The 24,390-nt window shown below is 32.5% G+C and overlaps 1 protein-coding gene across 1 annotated transcript in view; it reads right to left on the bottom strand.

Annotated features, from left to right (window-relative positions):
- Positions 1–15,775, bottom strand: part of LOC121125215 (uncharacterized) — a 34,475-nt gene extending 18,700 nt beyond the window's left edge. The window contains exon 1 of the mRNA XM_040720357.2: positions 15,366–15,775. The gene's annotated coding sequence lies outside the window, so the exon portion shown is untranslated. The remainder of the gene's footprint in view (positions 1–15,365) is intronic.
- Between the last annotated feature and the right edge of the window lie 8,615 nt (positions 15,776–24,390).

Genomic DNA, 24,390 nt, shown 5'->3' with positions numbered 1-24,390 from the left:
ACACAACAATTTTTTTTTTTTTTTCTGCATCAGAATTTTCTCGTCATTTTTTGCAAATTGACTTAAAAATAAATAAATAAATTCAAGAGTCACCTTCACATCTAATATTACTTATTAAATAAAGGAATTTGCCAAAAATACATATGTACTTTTTTTTCTTTTTTTTTGATGAAATGACTATACAAATGTACATAACTCCCGGTACACTGCTCGTGGTAACGGGATACTGAGACATGGCTGCAACGCCATTCGGTAATAAAGATTTGCTCACAGACAAAGTAATCTCAAAATTTCTAAGTTTGCCCCACGCCCTCCCTTTTTAAATAAACCCTTATGGTCACAGTATGCCATTGCATTTTGAATACCTTAATAATATAAAATCCGCTTCATCCTGATCTCAAGCACCAACCTGAAGTCTGATTCAAACTAATGTGGCATCATTTGAAGATCTATTTATGTTCAATTAAATGAAGTATAAATTGGCCCTGTGGGTGTTAGGGGTGTCAAAAATTGACCCATTTAAGAGAAAAGGTACATTTCCCTTGCTTTTTTTTTGAACGTCTTGTGCTGTAAAGGCAAATTAGCCACTTTTCATTGATGTTTGACATCCCTGTGAGCACTTATTGCTTAATTATAATAGTCAACTAAATTAATATTTATTTTGTAAAATTTGAGATTGCCCATGATGGAGAGACAAATATTATGAATATTAAAAATAGTGAGGAATTTTTAAATTAAGGATCTACTTGCATAAAACAACCATTTTTCATTTGCAACGAAATTTTTTATAACAAACATTGTGTTTATAAATATTTAGAAGACAAATTTTATGAATAGACTAGTATGTTATTAAGGGGTCTCGGTTCCAGAAAGATTGGTAACCACTGGTCTAATGTATAATGTTTTGGACGACATTGTTTGTTAGTGGTGTGTCATTTATTCGGTCTAGTCTAGTCCATTCCTAGGACAATTCATTAAGACTTTCGGTCATTCGGACTATCAGTACTAGAACTGATATACAGGACTGAACTGGACCGGATCCAGACTGAGCTGGATGTGACTGTAGCCTTCAGTTCAAAATAAGGATTGACGCAAAACTATTGTTGGTTATATTTTTAGTCCAAAAAGGATGGGAAAATATCGATATCTATTTTGATACGGGAACTACTGTACAAGTAATATTTCTATCCTGACAATACTATTTAGTAACTAATATTAACACTGATTTGTGTGTAATGATTTGAAAAAATAGATGTATTGATATTAAGTCCCCAGTTTTCAAAAAAATAAAGAATATATATATTATATAATAATAGCCTCACATGACGAGGCAGATGTTACAGTCTGCAGAACACGGTAAGACGACTACACATTTACCCCCCATTCTGGGTGGTCCATCCCATAACTTTTGTACCTAATTACCTTTTACACCTTTAATAATAATAATTTAAATGAGAAGCATTATGTATATCCTTACACGCATAAATGCACTCCTATATAAAATTAGAGTGATCACTATTTTTGAAATGAAACAGTATGAAAGTGCCTAATATTTTGGATAACTTTAGTATGAGTTTACAATAGTATACATGAGTAAGTACAGCCCTAATATATGCGTAGCTTAGGTAATCACCCCGAGGCTCTTGAATGGGGCCGAATTTGTGACAATGAATAAACAAAATCAGTCATACATCAACTGTGATTAATTTTAGATGTGCCTAGTAGTTCGAAAAATCAGAGGGGCTATCTGGATTTTTAGAGATATTGGAATAAAAAAAATTATAAATGCCAAGTTTCGTGAAAAATGTTCTTCAATCGAATTTTCGACTCTTAAAATTTGTTTAAAAGTTCTTTGTCAAATTCCGGATTAGTAAAAATTAAAAAAAAACATTTCGTCAACATTATCTATGAGCACAACGCAAAAAAAAAAAAAAACCAAACATGCAGCCGCTATTGATAACTTCCCCATTATATAATTGATGACTGCTATGATTCTAGTGACAATATTCATATCTAAAGTTGATACATCATCGCAAATTCATAGTAAAATTAGGCCTAATATTAGTTAAAGTAAAATAAATCCATTATTTTCTCAGGTTCCCGGACTTTATGGGGACAGATTTGTATCTATATATTTAGACTATATGGAGACAGCAGATTATAGAAATACATCATTAATTCGAACTCTTAGCATGATCCAGACGGATTTTTGTATCGAATATATTGGTATCTTGACAAAATTAATATCTATCCTTACGCCCATAAATAATATATCATATAATGTACGTATAAAAAAAAAGACCCAAGAAAAATGTCTGAACATGATTCCGGAATTTGAGAGTAATATTTCAAAATTGAATGATAGCAATACATAGTGTCTACAAACAACCGGTTCTATAGACACGCACACATACTCACATTTGACATTGTAAATATAATCTAAATGAAATGTGATTAATTGCACTTTAAATGATGACACATATTTCTTTAAAAATAAAAGATACATTCATTTGTCCATTAGAGAACGTATGTAGTACAAAGGCAGCTCATATTGATTTGTACTACTACTATTGTTGTCTTTACGTGTCTCAAACTTCTACACAGATCTGAGAGCGTTAGGATTTTTAGTTGACCGAACTAATTCGCTCCTTAAAGAAGTTCGTTCTGGTTAGGTCCACAAAATATCATTATTGGCTCATTTACAATTGAGTCTAAACCAAAAAAATAAATAAATATATAAAGCACTAGAAGAGTAATATGTCAGCTGCATGAAAGGCCGTGCAACAAAAAAAATTATACGATTAAGTATATTTTTTTCAATAATTATTAATACTTAATACTCAGATGTTGACCTGAATTGTAGTTGTTTAACACAATAAAAAAGAAGGCCAAAAATTCATCATTGCTCTTATATGAATTGTTGATTTGCATCATGTGCGTTTCAAAATGGTAAAAAATCGATCACCAATTGGGGTCAGCATATCATATAGTGTGAAGAGAAAGCAGATTTCATTGCTCGTATCGAAAGTGGCCACACCCCTCTCAAAAGGATATTTCCATCTACTTTTTTTAGCGCTGGTCTGAAACATAGAGATATCTTTCATAGGCTCTCATGGATTTGAGGAGATAGGCCTGGGCTGTTTTCTTTTACTAGAGCGGATCCAATTTAGCCTTTTTGAAAGATCCCTTCTTCCTCTTCAACGTTTCGGACTTGATACCGGCGTAGACGGTGGTCCTGGACACGCTCCCAACTGCTTGGAGTGAACTAATGGAAATTTGACAATCCCGTTCAAGTGTCATTTACTCGACTGCTACGTAAGCTAGAGAACTTGGTTTGTTTTGTTTGTAATTAATTGTTTTAATATATCTAAATATGAATTAATTTTAATAATTCAAACTTAATTAATATTTGAATTAGTAAGTGATTAGATTTTAATTGACCACCCGGTATATATACAGCCGAATACTCCATAGACATATTTGAGTCCATTTTAGGCTTATTATGCAATTTCTGGGATGTTTTAAGAATCACAATAAGTTTAGGAACAGTTTAAAACCTTTATTTGAGCTAAGGAACTTGTAAGGCCCGATATGGCCGCTTCCAACCATAAAATATATCGATTAATTATTTTTTTATTGTGACGATTAATTTTGGCTACTTAGAGTGTTATTTACGACACACCCAAAGCGTTAAAAAGAATGCATTATCGATAGAAATTGACGATAATCCGTGTTAGAGTACAAATCTAATCACCACTCAATTTTGTAACAATAATTATAGCTTGCTTTTGTGTAGACGTGCCACATATATATTAGTGCTGAGACGACCTCCGAGGTTTTTTTTAAAGGGAACTTTTATTAATAAAATTTAACGGCTCAGTCTTCCCAGTCCGGTCTATGATTTCTAAGCCGGAACTTAACACTTTTATATGTATACAAATTATGAAATAAAAATCACATTGAAAAACTTAAATTATACATTAAAGTATCTATAAATATGAAGAGTTCCTTCATCGTTCTAAAAAAAAAAATGATTGAAGATTTATGAGAGTCAAGTTTTTTTATTTTAGTTTTTTTTCTTCTTTCCACATAGATAGATAATGTTGAAGATGAATGTGTTTATAATGACAATCAAGACGACAAATGCATATATTTTTGAGAGTACTCTGATTTTTGTTTATATGTGTGATGATGTTTGTTTCTATGAGGAATGACATGGGCAACAAATTCATGATGAACATGCGTGGATCGAAGAGTGGTGCAAGACCTTGCTCAGAAATGAAAAGTGATGTCCTTTTGTTTAGGAACTAACAAAAGGGAGCTAAATCAATTTCTGTACGATCAATTAATCAACAATTATCCACACGTCGTAACCTATATGCTAACTAGCAACTTTTAATAAAAAGGCCCATAAACGTAAAGGGACTGGATAATCCAGAATCAAAATTCACAGAAACTCTGGTTTTGTTTGAACTATAAAACGAAAAGGAATCCCCAGGAAAGACGAGGGCTTAGGAATTAGCCTTGTCAAATTCCAAAGCTCTTATTGCCAGCAGAATGACCAATTACTAACCCTTAGCTGTTTTCCTCTCTGTCTTACCTATGGAAATATGATGCTAATGTGATTACCTAGGTACGAGGGAGGTCTGAAAAGCTTTCAACCTCAAACTAAAGATCGCAGCACTTGCCCATCCAAAGTTAATAGAAATACAACGTTATACCATCATGAAACCCGGGTTCCTAGAATTTTCATTTTGATGTACCGTACGGACTGCTGGCAAGACAGACAGAGTATGAAAAGGGTATATTAACAGCATTTAATACTAGAAATTATATGATTAATGATAACAATATATACTCTTTGACGTCACTATTAAAACCTGTGGTAGAACTCAACCATCAGTCGGAAAGGCGTTATGGTATAATCTTGTATTTTTATTATCCTGGGTCACTCACATCTATATAGCATCAGTTGAGAATGACTCACCAAAGTTTCAGTCATTTTGGACGCGCAGCTGTTATGTAATGTTCGTTTGAGTGAGTGTTATTGTGCAATGAACAAAATCGAGTATGTAGCAGCCATGAAACTTTGGTTCGTAACTCTCAAAGAGATTTTAGATAGATGTAACTAGTTGTTTCAGCCATTTTGGATAATTAATTAATAATTCCATTATTGGCTAACTACCAATTGATTTTAGACGTTTTTTTCCCTGTATGAAAGGTTGCATGATACAATAGAGGTAGCAAGTTGTAGTGAGAAAAAAAAGAAGCAGATATATCGACAGCTGACAACCACATACAATGAATATTTGTGATTTAAGGCTGTGCCCAGCATCAATCCCGAGTAAACTTATTACAATTAGAGCCATTTTCTTTTTTGTTTCGTTAGTTAATGATTTGTAAATGTAACTACTTTGAGCCTAAGTTTGGAAATAAATGTACTTCTTCTTCTTCCATTTATAATTGAATGGGTCATATTTGGGATATATTAGCATGATATCCCTTGAGAAATGTATAAATTCCGTTAGCTCTCACTTACTTGTTACTTAAACACAAATCAATGTGTAATCAAACACAGAGACCTCACAAAACGTCAGGAAGAATCCAAATCCTTCAGTGGATTTCATAGATTGTACGACTAATATATTATTACAAATCTATGTATTGAAAGGACGACGAATTTGTTGACATCTTGAATGATTTATGATGCTTGGAAATTGCACAAAGTAGAATAAACAGCAGCAGCGAATGAGTGAAACAAACACACAGAATAAAAAGCTATCTCTGCAAGACATCTCTCTGCAAATGATTTAGTATCTCATTATGATTTAATTAAAGCAGATGCACAACGTGAATGTATGACTTTGATTTGCTATTCATTTAAGAGTTTATGATTACAGTTGTAAATCCTAGATGGAACAAAAGTACCAAAAATCAAGCAGTAAAACCATTCAAGTTGCCACTAACAACAAAACTCGGATGCTAAAAATGCCTAGGATTTACAACTCTACGTAGGAGTGATGAATAGTCAGGGAACACATTCAATTCATTGATCCCTGGACTAGGGATGGAAATATTGTCTAAATTGCTGCGAGTGTAAAAACTAGTGATGGGAAAAATCCATAAAAAATCCCAATGCCGATTCGGATTCTTTAAATATTTTTAAAAATAGTCGGGGAAAAAAAACCATTTTGCTGTCGGGGCGTCCACAGGATTATATCTATATATATATTTTTAGGGGGCAGGAGCATGGTTTTTGGATTTTTTTTTGAAAAAAAATTTCAAATATACAACTTGATATTTAAATTTTTTGAAAAAGTCCACAACTATTCACAAAAAAATATTTTTTTTCGGATTTTTTTTTTCAAAAACTTTGACTATTCTCAAAAAAAAAATATTTTTATGGCAAAAAACATACAAAATCCACAGCTGTTCAGAAAAAATTATGGACGTGTCTTGGAGAAAAATGTCTCTACCGCACATGTCATCCAAATAATTTGTATTTCCTCCGAACTGCCATCATGATAGCGTGGTACGCTTTGGGCACGGTCTTGATTGACAAGAGTCGTCAATCTGCTCGCCGGCAAGTTCAGGCTGTAATTCCTTGTGGGGAGGACAAATAAGTATAGTATAGTATAGTATAACTCAATTACAGCACTATACATCTAAGAAGGACCATAACTTATGCAGCAACAAAATGGCTGTCTTCTGGCCTGCATTTATGTGGCCTTCCTCCAGCCCTGACCTCAAACCCCTGGACTTTACAGTTTGGGGTGTCTTGGAGAAGAATGTTTTATATATAGCTTAGTATAGTTTTTAAGCAATTCACAAATTGGTTTTGATTTGTATTTTCTTAATTACATTTGATTCACGTTTTTCGTACTATAGAACCGCCTCTGCAAGTTTTGTGTTGGGCACTCTCTACTTGTTTTTTTTTATATTTACATTCAATGCAATTTAGCTAAATACTAAGCTCCTCAGCTCTTCCTAAACATTCTCCAAATTCTGAGGGTTACTATGTCAATTTTCGTTTCGTTAAAATTGTTTTTACAACTCTACTTATCCAGAAACAAAACTACTAGCAAAAAAAATCATTTTAAATATTTTTATGACTCTTTTTACACCATTCAAATCCCCTCATCATCAAAGGAAGACAGAAGAATAAGTATAGTAAGTATCTACTAACATGTGCGTACATTAAAAAAACTCGTATTGCTAAATATAAGTTGAACCAGCTACAAACATTATATGAAATAATAATTACTATTTCAAAAGGAATCCAGGAAAAAAAGTACTTATTCCAACTTTTTCAATGGTTCATCATTTCATAGGTGTAGTGTTCTTTCTTTCTTTGGCCCTCGTTAGACAGGCATAACTAAGTAGGGATGCAATGGTCACATTAATAACAGAGTCCAGTCTCTGTTATTTCTCATTGAAAAAGTCCCAAATTTTAAAACACCCTGATCCAGTCATCTTTTTCATTAATACAGTCATTTAAATCATACCCATCCCAATGACGAATCGTGATTACGACACTGCTAATATTTGCCTTGGAATTAGTTTAAGAAAATTTATATGGAGTGAAGTATAGCCGTGTTGATGATTAAGACTGATTGATGAATACCACACTGACTTATATCTTTGTTGAAGTTTTTTCGCAAGCACTCTTCTCACATCTTTATTGTACCTCCAAAAAGCCCCAGAATCAGTTAGTAGTTGGGGAACACATTATTATCAAAGGGTTAATAGAAGCAAAAAAATCGATATTTGATATCAAAATACAGTTTATATATTTGGATGAGAAATGTAAGGTTTGTGTTGGTCGTCAAGATTGACTAAAGATGACGTCACAATGATATCTATAATCACATTTATCAAAGTCAATTTCTATAGAACGTCTTTGGTTTCCAATTTGGAGGCCTTTTTAAGATGTAAGACAAGACGGAACGTCAAAATTTTGGTACCGATACATCCTTAGTGGGTCTTCCATTGACGCTCGTAAACGCAAGACTAACACTCAGTAAGTAAGTACTACGACTTCTGTAGTGTACTATAGACTATGTATATCAAATGAAGCAAATCTATATCGTATCAAGGGATGCTATATCCCACTCATTAGTGCCCCGTACTGACTGTGTTTCTTTATCTTGACAACTGTATGATAAAGACTCCATTCACTCATTCTCCCAGTCACCATCATCTATGACTAGAGTCTACACATTCATTCTGCCATAATAATCACTTATTAAATGATGAAAAAAGAATAAAAATGAATAAAGTAGTAAAAAAGGCATAAAAACTCATTTTTACGGGGTTTTTAAGTGGCTGTAAAAATGAAAATTTGTGAGGGAAAAAATGGCTTACTTAAAAAGGAACGATCCCTTCCTTCTATGTTTTTTTTTTTTTATTCTTCTTCTTTTCATTATCCAAGGCGCGTGTACTCCTCAGTACTGGTGTTGTTAATAAGTGCTATAACAGACTAGGAAGCATCTATGGAGTCATCATAATAACAGTAAAAAAAAAATATAAAGAAATGATGATCAGTAGAGTAGCTGCAACAACTGGGAAATCCTTTAGAAGAAGGCTAGGATTAGGTCTGTGAATTATATGGATTTTTGGTATGTAAAAATAAAGAAAGAAACGAAAAAATTAATATGGTAACCCTGACAATTTGAAGCATGTTTTGGAGGAGAGAAACTTATTTGTTATGACGCTTGGTCCTTATTAAAGACTGAAAGCTACAATATCGTCCAGTTCAGTCTGACTACGATCAAGTCCAGTCCTCCAGTTAAGTCCTAAAAACTTATAAAGTTCGGTCCTTGATGACGTCACTCAACTTTATTTATTCTTCTTTGAATCAGTTCTAGTACTCACAGTCCGAAGGACCGGTTCCAAGGACGTATAGGACCGGTTCTAAGACTAGATTTGATCAATTAAATCAGAACTGACATAACAATAGCTGCGATTAGCTGTGAGAGGAAGGAATAACACAAATATCCATCCGTATCTAGCAATGATATACATGAATTACTATTTGATTTCCATCCTTCATTCTACTCTGAGTCCAAAACGGACTTGCAATTTAACTTCTCAACAGCTCTTCGGCGTTACTCTCTGTCATTCATGAGTTCAAACACTCTTGATCACACTAAATACTTGTATGTTCTCTCCTCAAGAATGAAAGAATAACGATAACAGCTTGTGAAAATGAAAACATTACAACAACATAACTTGCACGCTGAAAAAAGCTTGGGATCTGCAACCTACTCATGATACTAGAGGTTCTCTTCTTAATAGAGACACCATTATGTTTATGTTTTTATTCAATCAATGAAGGGGCTGCGGCTCCATGACAAATGTTGGTCAATCAAAAAGCAAGATATGCACATATCCACTACTTGGCCATATTCAACCAGTCAACGTTCAGAATACATATTAGGCTTAAAATACTGGGTGATTTTGGGCGGTAATTCTGTAACCGTGGCTCAAAATTTACTTTTTTATAGTAATAAAAAAACACATTTTATTTGTGAAGGACTGATCAAGAACAAACTTGGACTGAATTAGTTCAGTCTTATACCGAATAGGCTATAAGTCTTATAGTCAGAAATAAATGCATTAATTCCTATTATTAACCAACAAAGCAAATTATTAGGCCCAGTTAGATTGTACTCAATCAATACATATAATCAATCGATTTTGAAACATATAAGTGATCAGAATTAAAGAACTTAATATTTGCTAAGCCTGGAACGGTTCATAATATCAACAGTAGCAACCGCGGATCAGCACTGACGCCTTGGTATATATTCATCATTGTTTTTCTAATTAAACATTGGTCTAACAAAATTAAATAATTTCATTTTGTATATTAAAAAAATGATCATTACCAACCTGTGGCATAAAAAATTTAAGTTTTATAAAATAGATGAATATTGTAGTCTAATGAATACCCTTCTCCACCATACTGAATAAAATTGAGTATGGTGTACCGTCCCAGCTCTAATATTCACCCTGAAATATAATGGGCAACGACGCTCCAGCATGGATTCATACAGAGACAAGATTTTGATATGTGGAAGTATCTTTAAGAGGTTGCATATTCAATTATCATACAGAGTCTTGGAATCCTCGATTAGAGCAGTTTTTTTATTCAAAACACTACATGGATGCAATCGGAAATATATACTCGTATACAACACATTGCCTATTGTTTAGGTTCAGTCCAAAACCAAATATTTTTTCAGGGTTCAGTGACAAGTGATCAATATTTCGACAGAATCGTACTACAATATCGGCCCAGAGCGAAGACGTACCAAATTAGTTAGAATTATAACAGAGTGGTCTAGGATTGATTTCCAAAGCGAAGCTTTTATACGCCTCATCGAAAAAGTGTTAGAACTAAGTGTTTTTGGAAAAATTACTAATCTAATTTTAGAGGTGTTAAATATGAATGGAAAAATCATTCATTTTTTTTATTAACAATAAATAATAGTTTGTCCGTTATTTTGAACTTTTAAAATATTCTCAATTTTTTTAAATAAGAAATCAAAAAGCTTGATTTCAAATAATTAAATTTTTTTAATTTTGATTGATTTTAACGAAAAAACAAAAGAACAACAACATTGCCCAAGGGTTCAACTTCAACTTCAAAAAATCAGAAAATTATGACTACGCACTAAACTAGTAGATGTAATACAGTTAAGCATTAGCCTTGATATATAATGCACTCAGCCTTTACAATTATAGCGCATAGTTAAGGACGTAGGGCTGAGGGATTGGGTTGTACTGGCCTTATTTATTCGGTCCAGTCCTAAGACTAATTAAAAAAAAATGAAGTTGAATGACATCAGTTTTAGGACCGAGAGTGAACTGAACGGGACTGAAGTCTTCAGTCGTATATAAAGCCCGACACAACACTAATACTAAGGGGGAAAAAATCCTTTGTTCTCTTATTTTTTTTTACCTTATGGTTCTTGAGTCATTTAAATTCATATGACGTTATTATAGGTGGATGTACACCATTTTGAAACACAAATAACGTCATCAACTACTCATCTATGGAATCGTTCTATACCAAATTTTTCTAAGAGTCCGGTCTCAGACCGGTCTGTAATTTTCAGACTGCAGCTCAACACTACTATTCATCTCAGTACAGAGTGGTGGTGTTCGGTATACCGCTACTAGACGTAGTTGCACCGAGGTACTGACTCATTTAAAAAGGTAATCATATTAAATTGGTATTGAAAACGGTACTTGAGTTAACCTTTACCAATGGCGTAAGCCTTCAAATTTCTGAACCCACAAAACAAAATTGTTCTTTAAAAAAATGCATAAATTTTTTTTTTATTTTATTACAAAAAGTCCTCAAATTTTTGAAAAAAATGGTTCTCTAAGTGCTTTTAATAATATTATTCTTATATATTTTTAGTTGAAAATATTGGTATCAGGATAACACTGGTATAGAGCGGCACGTATTCCTACTCTTGGCATATAAATTCCACCCTATCCAAATTTTGTAGAAACTCGGAACACATTCATGAGTGACGATGGATATACATTTCATTAAATATATCCCAATTACAACACATGTAATTTAATTTTAAGAAAGTGTGTGCAACATAAAACTTCTCATCTATCAATACCGGTTTGTGTATATTTGAAAATATATACTTATGTAGAAGCAAAATATAGAGTCCAGCACTGCATGTCGAATAACTAAGTGAGAATATGATATGTGGTCCGTCAATACAAAAACAACCTATAATGATCCTGACTCAAAATTGAGTCGGTGTTATGATATTAACCATCTTTAATTCATTATTATCGTCAATTTTTATCAACAAAGTATATTACGATTAATACTTTAGAGACAAACTCGGAAATTGCACCACTTGTAGTAGCAAAAATTCCTCGTCAGAATGAAGGAATGATACATTTACATATGTTATTAAAAAGGGTCCATATCGGAAGCAATTTAAGTTTTATAAATCAAATGAGGGTTTCAAAGTATAATTCCCATTCTTGAATATAACCATTCATCCTAGAAATTTGAATACACAGCATATAATTGAGCGAAATATGTCTATAAAATATTGAGCGATATGTTAAATATTTATTATCATCAAAAATAAGTTGGATATATTTCCGTTTCTTGATTTTTGTTCCTGATTATTTTTGAAAGAGGCTATATCGGAGCCTTATTAAGTCTCTTAAATCAAATAAAGGCTTTAAACTATAGCTAACATGCTTGGGCATTTCAACTCATCCCAGAAATTTGAATACAAAGCCTAAAATTGATCGAAATATATCTATAAAATATGGGGATATATGTTAAATATATGATTTTAACAAATTCATGGGATATATTCATGTTTTTCTTAATTTTTGTTCATGCTTCTTTTTTTTTTTTGAACGGGTCATATCGGGGCGAAGTACCGTCACATAAATAAAATGAAGGCTTTTAATTGTAGCCAACATGCTTGGGTATCTTAAATCGTACCAGAAATTTAAATAACAACTCTACAATGGATGAATATTGTAGATTATATAATGCACAAATTAATACATTGGGAATTTTCTCGTTGACGTTATTTTTGACTAACAAAGATACTAGATTAAACAGAAGAAAAACACATGAACCAAATAAAAAAAATAAGAATGTATCCCTTGATTAATAGCTTGCAATTATTACCATGAATAAATAACTCTAAGTTATATCAGCAATAATACTAATAATTTATTTTCGCAAGTTTATGAAGACGACCATTGAGTCTCATAAATTATCCAATCATTAATGTTGTTCATAATAAATCTTTCAATTAGAAAAATGTTTATTTTATTTTCTTCGCTCAATCCCTTAATTTTTTGATAAGTTTGATTCTTTTTCTATGTATAATGTACTATCATTTAACGAAAAATGAATTAAATTAAAAATTAAATGTAATTTATTGTTACCCTTAAGTAGTATATTACATATGAAATCAAACGTCTACTTTTCAACACTTGGTTGAGAATTAATGATAAATATGATTTATAGTTTTTCGTATACGCTTTGAGTATTTAAATGAGTATTCCATGTGACATTCAATTAAATGGGTAACTAGGTGTACTTCAGTTTTGAGGCTCCAGGTCCAAGATCAAAGTTTTTTTCCCGGTTCGGTCGCTATAGAATTTCTTTATAGCGATGTGAAGCAAACTTTCGGTTCAAACCGTGATTTCAAATTGTGGACTGATTTTTTTCGGTCTCTATCTATGAAGCAATTGTCTTCATTGACTCCTAATTTGTGAGTTGTCCATTTATGATTTATGCAAGACATTTAACTTCATATGACGTTATTGTAGGTCAATGTTCATAATTTAGAAACACAACTGACGTCATCAATTGCAATCTAGACCGAATTTTTCGTTAAGACTAATCTAGATCAATTTTTCCCCCCTCAGACCGATCGTGACCGAAAAAATATAAATATCATAACACTCTCAGACCGGTCTAGGATTTACAGACCGATCCCGGCACTTAGATATAAACGTATAATAGAATAATATGAAGAAAATTAAGAGTTTATCATACTTCGTAAACTGTACTTAATAATATTTGTAGTGTATATTAATAATTAAACCCTCTTTTAAATGTTAATTATGGGAAAATTTTCTTCACAAATTCATAAATCTATGTTTTAATTTGTATGTAATTAATTACACATATTATTATGTGAGATAAGTGGGTTAAAAGGCGCTCCTCGCTTGTTCTACCAATGTGTCCATTTGTACTAGATATTACACAATGTATATAAGAATTCGATTCACCCCATAGTTTTTATATATATATGAAATATTGAAGAGGTGTGAAGAATGAGGAAACCCCTGCTCACTCCTGCAACGGCCTAAAAAAACCCTCTACTCATGGGAATCATTGAAGGGGAAATGGAGCAGGAATGATAAAAGGTGATTCTTTCAAAAAAAAAAAAAAAAAAAAAAAGTAGCAAGAATAACGAACAAGAACCTAACCTCAAAACTAACTACAGAGAATTAGATAATAGCATTAGTCAAAAGCGTTAGCTTTCCATTCAAATGCAATGTAATTCTATGAAATTGTTTTTTTCAAAAAACATAAACCGTCATACTCATAGTTTCATGAGTTGTGATCTCCTGTGTTTGAACGGTTTGCCATCATTTTTTCGGCTCAAAAACTGTATAGATGCAATTGCAAATATATTATGTCCAATGCGCAAAAGCCTTGCATCGTTGACAAAGTACTCAAACCAAGGTTGTTTTATTATTATCGTGATCGTCTTATATGTATGGACAAAATCATTCATCCCCCCATAAAAATCCACAAGAACAGTGAGGCATTTATTTTCAACAAATATACAATAATAGGTCGGTATTTGGTGGAGCAATGGGAAAAGTAGAACCATGCCTCATTGCCCTGTGGAACCTTCCCGATTGTCCGAATCGTTGAGTCTTTTGGCCGATTTGTGGTAGATTATTGATAAAGAGTCAAATAAAAATCATGAAATCATACTCGACAAATCCACAAAAACGATACAGACAATAGGGATGGGTCGACAGAGCAATGAGACATAGTTCTACTTTGCCCGTTGCAATCCACCTAATATCAATTCCAAACCACCAACTCAAAAATCTCGATTTAAAAATCCAATCAAAAATCATATATCTTGACGGATTTTTTTTTTTTTTTTTTTTAACAGCACTTTAATTATTAGAAATAAACAAGAAATAGGTCGATTCTAATCACGCATTCACCCATTAGGCATTAAGGCCAGGGTGAATATATTTTATAATGGTAATGCCTAAGCAATTAAGTATTAAAGTATACGAAGTCCGTCATTAACGGAGACGCGGTAAAACGATTATATTAAACAAATAATTATTAATCGTTGCCGAATAAATGGAAGGGCCAACACTTCTTTATAGTTCCATAGCTTTTTCATATCTCTGCCTAGGTGGATTATCATATCTTTCATCTCCTGGACAAAGAGACTCCTCATTTTGGATGTATGTTAGATAATACAATTGATGGGGTCAGGGAATGAAAGAAACTATCCCTTGACGATGAATAAAAAAGATTGTCCGAGTGGAATTATTTAGTATCTATCGTCTTAACTATGTACATAAAGCATTCCACACCGAATTTCAAATAAAACCGGTTCTCATTTCTTATTACGAGGAACATAAATAAAAAAAATAAAGCCAAAATACTTAAATATTATTGATAAGTTATTTTTATAACATGTCTGACTCGAACTCTGATAGAGATAAAAAGAAAAAGTTAAATTTCTTCATTAGGAGTGAGTCCATTTCAAATTCTAAGAAAAATAAATAGGAAAAGAAGAACTTACTCTATTGAATATACTATGTATATGAAAAAAACTTCAATTAAATTCGTGAACTGATGGATTCAACAACACAAGGAATTCCCATATTTTAATTTCTATTAATTATTAAGTACTAAATCACAATTCTCCTTCCCAAAAAACACTTTACACAAAATGATGAGTATAATACTGACACACTTCTCTTATAGTAATTAATCACTCGGGGCCGTAGCCTCTACGCTCTGGTGCTAAATTTAAACTAAAATTTTAGCGGTCTCTAAAAAAATTGTTTTTTTATTTTTATTTTCACGACGTTTTTTGTCGTCAAAAAAAATAATAATGGCGACGCCGCCGATTATCATTTATTTTTATGGTGTATAGTAGTAGAAGTTACAAACATAGTACATTCTATGAGTGTGTGTACTTGCTGTACTAGAGACATACGGCGAGCGTTTCCCCCTAGTGGTATTGCGCCTTGACGACGCACCCGCGCCCTCTTCCGAGCGTGAGCATCGTTTCCTTTTCTTCTTATTCACTATAGTACTTCTACTACTAACCTCACATTAAACTGATGATGATGATAATTGAAACGGCTTTACATGCAGGGGAAAAAATATTGTCCTTATAAAAAAAGAAGAAAAGGAGAATAAAAAAAGGGAGGAAGAATTGTTGCGGCTATAAATCAATATGCTTAATGAAAGATTTATTACTGTTATAAGAGGGTTTTTTTTTTTTTGGGGGGAAGGAAAAGTAGGTGGTATCCCTGACTCCTTTCAAAATGGTGGTGGTCGTAGTGGTCATCATCATTTCCCCCTTAGTTTTACACAATTATAATATATATTATATGTTTGTTAACTTAACACGAAGACTTTTTCAAAATCGGTTGGAATGATCTGTGGGTCCATTACGATTATAACTATTAATAGTGTTGTATCAGTCCTTATTTAGGGATGAATACTGCAGTCCTGTCCATCTCTTTCTCGGTCCGGTATAGTTCATTCCTACATGCAAGTCATAAAACTATTAAAGTTTGGACCTGGATGACATCACTCAACTTTATTTATTTTTTTTCTTTTTCAATTCTAGGACTGATAGATCCATTACCATTATAACTAATAATGAAAATCCTGTGTAGAATGGGCATGTTAAACAAAAGAAACCCAAAATCAACATGGCAAACCCTGACAATTTGAAGAATATATTGGAAGAGACAAAGAATACTGCTCAGGAAGGTTCATTAGATCAGCTACAATCAGCTATGGCAAGAGAGGAAGTAGAAAAGGATATAAAAAAGATATTTGCTAGAATTACTCAAATGTCGATTCCCAATTCTACTCTGAGTTCAACAAGGACTTAAAAGTATAACTCTGCAACAAGTCCTCAGGGTCTTTTAAGAGCACATACGAACGTTCAAACAGGTTTGGAACATAATTAAATCTATGTAGGAAAGGATTTTCACTACTCAGGAATTAAATAATAGTGACAACTGCTACAGAAATTAAAATTCATTCTTCATATTACCAATTCCAAAAGAACGGGCCAGCTAAATAATACACCTGATTTTCATCATAAATTATAACTATTAACATTGTTGTGTCATATCTTATTTAATACTGAAGACAGTAGTCACGTCCAGTTCAGTCTCGGCCCAGTCTAGTTCAGTTCTGTATATCAGTCTTAAGACTTTTAAAGTTGGGTCCTGGATAGGGTTGCAACTCTCTAAAAAATAAATAAGGGACGCCTCATTGGCAGGGTCGGCCGACCCGATTACTTTCACCTTTCTTTGCGTAGTGAATATTTTCCGATTTCTCGATTTGGCCCTGAATTGAATTGGATGCATATTTTTGAGTGACATCAACACATGGATAAGAAATTATTATCAAGCAATTCACTTTAATAATAAACAAAATCAACTGAATAAAATAAAAATCTTTCTTAAACAGAAACCTGTCTTGATTATATAAAACTGTATACATTAATATAAAACAATAGGTAGAAAGTAGTTCATCCATCCTCAAATAATGCATCTATAGAACATCTCAAGAAAAATAGTAAACATATTTGAGCCTGAAAGGCCATGACAGTAGGCTTGTATGAACTCAACAGCTCAGTGCCACAATATGTAGAGAACGTAGCATATTCTGTGTCATCGTACCTATGTGTGAATACGCTGTCAGATCATTGGCCACAGAGCAAGACATGGCCGAGGAACACGTTTACGGTATTTTTGTGTTTGTGCAAAATCCTTTGTACAGTTAATCATTCAGCCAAAGTTTCTGTTGCTCTCAACCCCTGCTGGATGGATTTGAGAGTTGTTGCTAGATTCTTGGCAACCTCGCAGACTGCATATCTCATTTGTGTTTAGTTCAGCTTGGACTTCCAGCCATATCGAGGAAGATTCTTGACATGACCAGTTCTTTCAAATTGGGTGATGATGCTTTGGATAGAAAATTTTGGAATGGAAAGCTTCATGGAAATGTATTTATAGCCGTCACCTTGATTATGGCAATTGACTTCAAGCTGGCAGCGGTTATCCTCAGGGTACTCCTTGGTCTTGGTCCTATTAAGTGTTGAATAAGACTGAAGCAAGAAATTGGCTTATTACACTTTTATAACTCAGAAGATAGTTGAAGGAAATTCTTGATCTCTCGAGTACTTTATAGAAGTCTATTAATTTTTTCATACTTCAGCACGATAAAAAAACAAGAAAATGTGCTTGTTATTTTAACATTTCTGGACGTGTATGAATACTTTTGAAACAATCAAAAATTGTTTTCGAGGCATAAAAAATATTTAATACAAAAAGTTGATCTTTTTAGTCAATAAATAGTAATTATTATTAAAAACATTAGTAAAAAGAAAATTTAAAACAATTGTTAAAGATTTCCACTATAGATATGACAATTATTGGAAGGGTACGAATACTTTTAGGCTCAACTGTATATCATTGTAGTAATTTCTAAGTTCTTTTACCACATTTGTAGCGGGTGCCTGAGCCTTGTCTTACAGGTTTCTAACTTATGACATGTCGAGATGGGATTTATTTAAGATTACGAGGAGAAGGCAGGAGCGAGACATATAGTAATACATTTCTGAATTAAGACTCTTATTATTATCAGCTCTCTGTTTTATGATTTTGAGGGGATTACTACATTGAAGGAGAACCTTCTACATTGAAAATAAATAACAATTGTGCTGAGAAAATATTGTAGTTATATTTTAATTCATATAGATTAATTTTATTTTGTACTTTTAAATCAATTTACAACAAAGATAGACGATACATCTCATTTTGGAGGGAGATGTTTAACACACAAATGAATGATTAAATAAAGAAAAAAGAACATATTCAACTTTTTCTTTACACAGATCCCTTATTGACAAATAATACTATACACCTGTAAGTGAAGGCTCAAGCGCGCCCGCAAAAAATGGGGGAGAATAACATAAGTATGTATATTTTTGGTTTCTTTTATTTAACATAGCGGTAAATCCGACTTTTTACAACTCTAGATATGAGACAGGCATAAATATGGATCCTTCGTATAGAAGACCGAAATGGATCAAGGACCACTATGTATTGCGGTCAATACTACAACAGCATACATTAACATAATAATATATGTTGTATAATGAATTTGTTTTCCCTTTCGTCTCAACATAGAGCATAAAACATAATTTTTTCGCTTTGCATAAGTTAATATTAGCAAGATATTATTATTAGCTTCAATTAACGTTATGGTTATGTCTTGTTTTTTTTTTCTTCATTTATTTTAGAAGGAAGTCATAATTTACAAAAATATACATAGAGAATTATATGATATACAACAAACACATTGTAAAAGACGAAGGGTGTGTAAGTTGTATATCTGACTAATGTGCTCTCTTTTCCCTAGACTTTCTTAGAACATATTATGTACTTCCACTTTAATGCAATCTTGGAGACACTACTTGCAAATAGTCATACAAAGGTCAATTTTCGGTAGAGCAAGGATCAAAGTAGAACTATTTCTCAATGGTCTAGCGACCCTTTCCTATTGTCTGTATAGTTTTTCGTGGACTTTGTAGCGTATGGGTTCATGGTTTTATTTGACTCTTTTCTCAATACTCCAGTAAAAATTAAAATTAAAAAAATTGACCCAAAGACTCAACGACAAACGTTACCAGGAATTGGGAAGTATAGATGTAGCAATAAGGCATAGTTTAACTATCCCTGTAGCTCCACCTAAAATTTACCTATTATCTACAGGGTAGGGCAACAAATTTTGTGGGATCCAAGAGATGGATTTAGAAATACATCAAAAATTTTATATTTTCAATAATAGGCAAAAAATTATGGAAATAAAACATTTAGGAAAGGTTTTTGCAAAAAAATTATTATGTATATATGACCACCTTCATCATTATCAATCAGAGCCTTTTAACGTCGTCTAAAGGCCGTTTAGGAGTTGATGTCAATCTCCTCTGACAAGTTGTCCCATGCAGCCACTATGGAGGACTTCATTGAGTCCACGTTTGGGTGTGAGGTCCTGTTGGTTTTCCTATACAAAGTGCCCCATATAGAAAAGCCCAGTAGGTTTAAATCTGGTAAGGAAGGGCTATATCTCTTTGGACCAAAATCGAGTCATTTTTGATATCTAAGTACGTAATAGAAGGCCTCCTGACCGATTTTCTGTCCAGCCTTAAAAAACCAGGGATGTCTTCTTTCCATCAGGGGCAACAACACCGAGGACCATTGTTTGGGCCGGATATTTGTTGTGGTAAACCCCTTGGACCTCTTCTTTTGTTTTTGCAAGGCAGTGGTTTTGATTATAGTTGAATGTTATAGAAAAGGAAGCTCATTACTCGGGAGTCAAATAATAATGATAACAGCTGAGGAATAGAAAATTCATCCGTCAGGTTACCTATTAAAAAAAAAAAAAAAAAAAAAAACTGGGGCACGTAAAAAATACACACAATGTACATCACCAACAATATGTCAATAGAAAAACAACCGTCACTTTGATTTTTGATAGGCTCAAATTTTTTTTGACTCATGGCATTGTTGATAATGGGATTTTTGTAGAGATACGTTACATTTTTATTTTTATTACACGCTACAAAATGTCTAATACTTAGTCTTTTTTTTGAGTGGGGGTGTGAGAACATAGTTTAGGGGTCATGTTTTTCTTTAATTATTATTTCAAACTCATTTGTTTGTTTTTTTCTTTTCTAAAGGTCTCTTTAGTTAAAACTTTGTCTCATGTTTTGCTTTCCTGCTTTTATTGTACGCATCAAAGTGTACTAAGTTTATTTTCTTAAGATAGAAGGAGCTCTATATAGGTAAGGCCGTTACTAAAAATTTTCTTGCGAGGGGAAGGTGGCCATTTTGAGCTTTTTGGCTTAAATTTGACATTATGTTTGATTAAGACTTTAAAAAAAAATCAAAATTTAACAAATAACCTTATTAGAAAAGAAAAATTTGACAACTGTAATTCATTTTGTGACAGAAAACGTTATTTTTTCGACAAATTTGTCAAAAATATTTCGATCAGGAGGAGAGAGGTGTAGCATCCCCCCATAGTAACGGGCCTGCATACAGATTAGAAAAAAATTGTTGTTGTTTAAAAATATCAATAACGAAATCTATATACAATACTCAACGCATTTTTTATATGTATAGACTAGATCCAAATATTTTCCGATCCGTTATTTTCATAATGATTAGATTGTTTGAATAAAAAATATTTGTGATATAAAGTACGGATTCATCAATTTTCTCTGTTTTTATAATAAAAAAAAGGGATTTTTATGGAAAACAAACTTAACAAGCCTTGCTAATGACTCAATTTTATCTTGGATCTTTTGCCTAATGTACCAATGTACCAATGTACCAGGGAGACAAACATTGTGTGGCACTCATTCTAATAACTACATAAGTCATAATAATTCATTCATCCATATAAGTGTACTCAATGCATTAATCATTCTCTGGGTACAAAATTGAACAATTCACTATCCATTCCCTCCTTTTTTCTGACTGCATTATATAAAATATCAGAAAGAATTTTCTCTGATACCGATACGATGCACATATGAGATATTTTGCCTGATATATCAGGTCACGTCTAGTATTAACTATATCCTAGATCTACGACAATATTTACGTCTATCTAAGGATGTATCTGCCTTCCTTAATTTTGAAGGCCTGTCTTAAATGATGCGTCATATGTGATACAAAAGAGACACAAGCCATTCTTAGCTAGAAATATCATCACTGGTAAAGGTCAAAGTAGAAGTCCGTCTATAGACGATATGCTAATCCTCTAATTTCCTTGGATCCTGCACAAACATAATTTCCCATTTGCTTCAGTTATTTATATACAGTTTATAAAAAGTTAATTTAATTTAGATATTTATTTAACTCTTGGGTAAATTTTGAAAATAAATATCAATACAGAGCCTTAAGCTACGACATTTTTGTCTAGCCTTGAGTGAAACTCAAACTTACATGGAGGTCGTGAAGTCGTCAATATTAAGATGGAGAACTTGATAAGACTTTCTCTCGACCTCCCCCCAGAAATAAGAATGATAATGAGGGCATGACAATAATTTTTCAACGTTGGCAATAAGTAATTCATGACTTTTTCTGAGAGTGCTGAATTTATGAAGGCAGCTGTTGACCTGACCTTTTTTTTTTACATAAGATGATGTCTTCCATAGTATGTACTTGTTGATGGTGACAATATTGTATAAAGAAATAGGTAATAGTAGTACTTACGGCCTTTAAGATTAATATGCAAATTATGTCATTTTTTAGTTCCAATCTGGTATATTGAAATATCAGCAGGGGCATCCGCAAGGGGGGCAGTAATGTACTCCCAATGAAGGAGTTATTGTTTTTTACTAAAAAAAAATCCAATGAGAAAAGAGAGATTAAAATTTTTTTAGGAATTAATTTTCTAACAAAATTCGATGCGTGGATTTTTTTTTCCAAAAAATTAAATAAAACCATATCAAATCCTGGTGAACGCCGCCCATGGTCAGGTATGGGCATGTATTACTCTATGTTTCCTCACCTCACCTCACATTATGATGGTGTCATTATTGACCTATATGCATTTTCAAGAAAATTTAATATTTCCATTTTTATAGATACAAAATTAATTTTTCATATTTTTTTAACGAAATATTCAATTTTTCTAAACAGCAAGTGAAAAATGCAGACGCCCCTGAATTGGGAATAGACTGAACTGAACTGCAGTTTTAAAAGAAGGACTAACACGTCACAACTAACTATATACACATATTTCCATTCATACTTTAATCCCTACAAGAAAAAAAATCCCATAATTTCCACCAGGCAGAAAGATCCCCAAAAATATGACTCTTAAACTTTCCCTTTCATTGTGAATTCAACCTCGCATTAATTTATATGCCTCAGTTATTCTTGATGACTACTACTACAAAAGGCAATTAGAATACAATGGCTAAAAAAATATATATAAAATGTGTCTGTAGAGTGTATATACATATATGTGAGGACTAGGGGTTCTTGCCCGGGATCCCGGGATTTCTCAGAGTTTTACACCTACGGGAAATTCCGAGAAATATTAGTTTTCTTCGGCATTTCAAAACAGCTCGGTTTCATTACATTATATCCACCAAAAATAGCTAGTTTATCACATAATATTTGATAACTTTATGTTGTGGGTTTGAACAGGTTACGTAATTCCCGAAAAGAAAGACTCTTGGGCTCTAAAAAACAAACAGTAAGACTAAAGATACTACAAGAAACGAGGAGACAAGAGGGTTAGAATAAAGATGAAACAAAAAACATGTATTTAAACTAGAATGGCCACTCAGTAGAGTGCAAAACATTCACCATAAATTAAATTGAGTATGCACGTACATGTAAATCCTGTGTGTTTTTTAGCTGGCCGTTAATTTGTAAAAGTAATATAAAGAACGGATTTTATTTTCTTTAGCAGTTTTCATTATTATTTAATTCCTGAGTAATAACCATCCCATCCTTAGCACGCCCTCAATCTTTACTAAAATATAAATTAGGGAGGTCTGCAGGGATATATATATATATTATTTTTTTTTTTTTTGGGGGCGGTTGTAATTTTTTTGAAAAGAAAACTCCAAAAATTAGAATTTTTTGAAAAAAATTGCTAAAATCCACAGCTGCTCATAAAAAATTAAGTTTTTTTTTTAAAAATCTCAAAACTAGATTTCCTGGAAATAAATTTCAAAATTAAATTTTCAGGAGAAAAATTTCAAAATCAATAGTTGTTCAATGAAAATTAAATTTGTTGGCTAAAATTTGAAAATGAAATATTTTGGATTAAAATTTCAAAATTTTAATTACAAATTTTAAATTTTTTGGCAAAATTTTCAAATGTTAAATTTTTTGGCAAAATTTTCAAATGTTAAATTTTTTGTCAAAAATTTCCATTTTTAAATCTTTAAAAATATATTTCTACCCCTATTATCGCGTAAAATATTTCATCCTGACCAAAAAGAAATTCTAATAAAATGCAAAAATTCCTTTTTTTTTGGGGAGGCTACACCTCTCCAGCCCACTGCGTGCAGACACACTTGGGAAATGTCTTTTTGTCGAGCGCAAGGAGAATAAAACTGCATTTTTCAAATATTGAACATGGTGAACGTAGACAATTTAAAACCTATCAGAATTAAAGGTGATATATTTTTTGTCTCTTTAATTAGTAACAAACATAATTTCTTAATAAAGTATCAAAAAAATTATTAAGAAACACAACATTTATTTCTTAGAATCCCGCTCACCGATAACTTCCCGGGAAATGAGGCACCATAGTGTTAACTGTATATATGTGACGACCATTGTGTTAAAATATATGTATAAATTGTATATTATTTCTCTAAAAGATATGGCAAGAGAGAGAGAGAGAGAGAGGAATGATATAGCCAGGATTAGTATTTTGGTTTTTGGTTGTAACTTGTAGTGATGCACTTCTTTTGATATTACCATTATTATTGTGCTTGTATGTACGTTTCCATAAATTTGATATAACTAATTATGTGT

The sequence above is a fragment of the Lepeophtheirus salmonis genome, chromosome 10, assembly GCF_016086655.4.
Source record: "Lepeophtheirus salmonis chromosome 10, UVic_Lsal_1.4, whole genome shotgun sequence".
In the NCBI taxonomy this organism is placed as follows: domain Eukaryota; kingdom Metazoa; phylum Arthropoda; class Copepoda; order Siphonostomatoida; family Caligidae; genus Lepeophtheirus; species Lepeophtheirus salmonis.
Note: the sequence above shows the minus strand (reverse complement) of the source record. Positions and strands in the feature narration are given on the sequence as shown.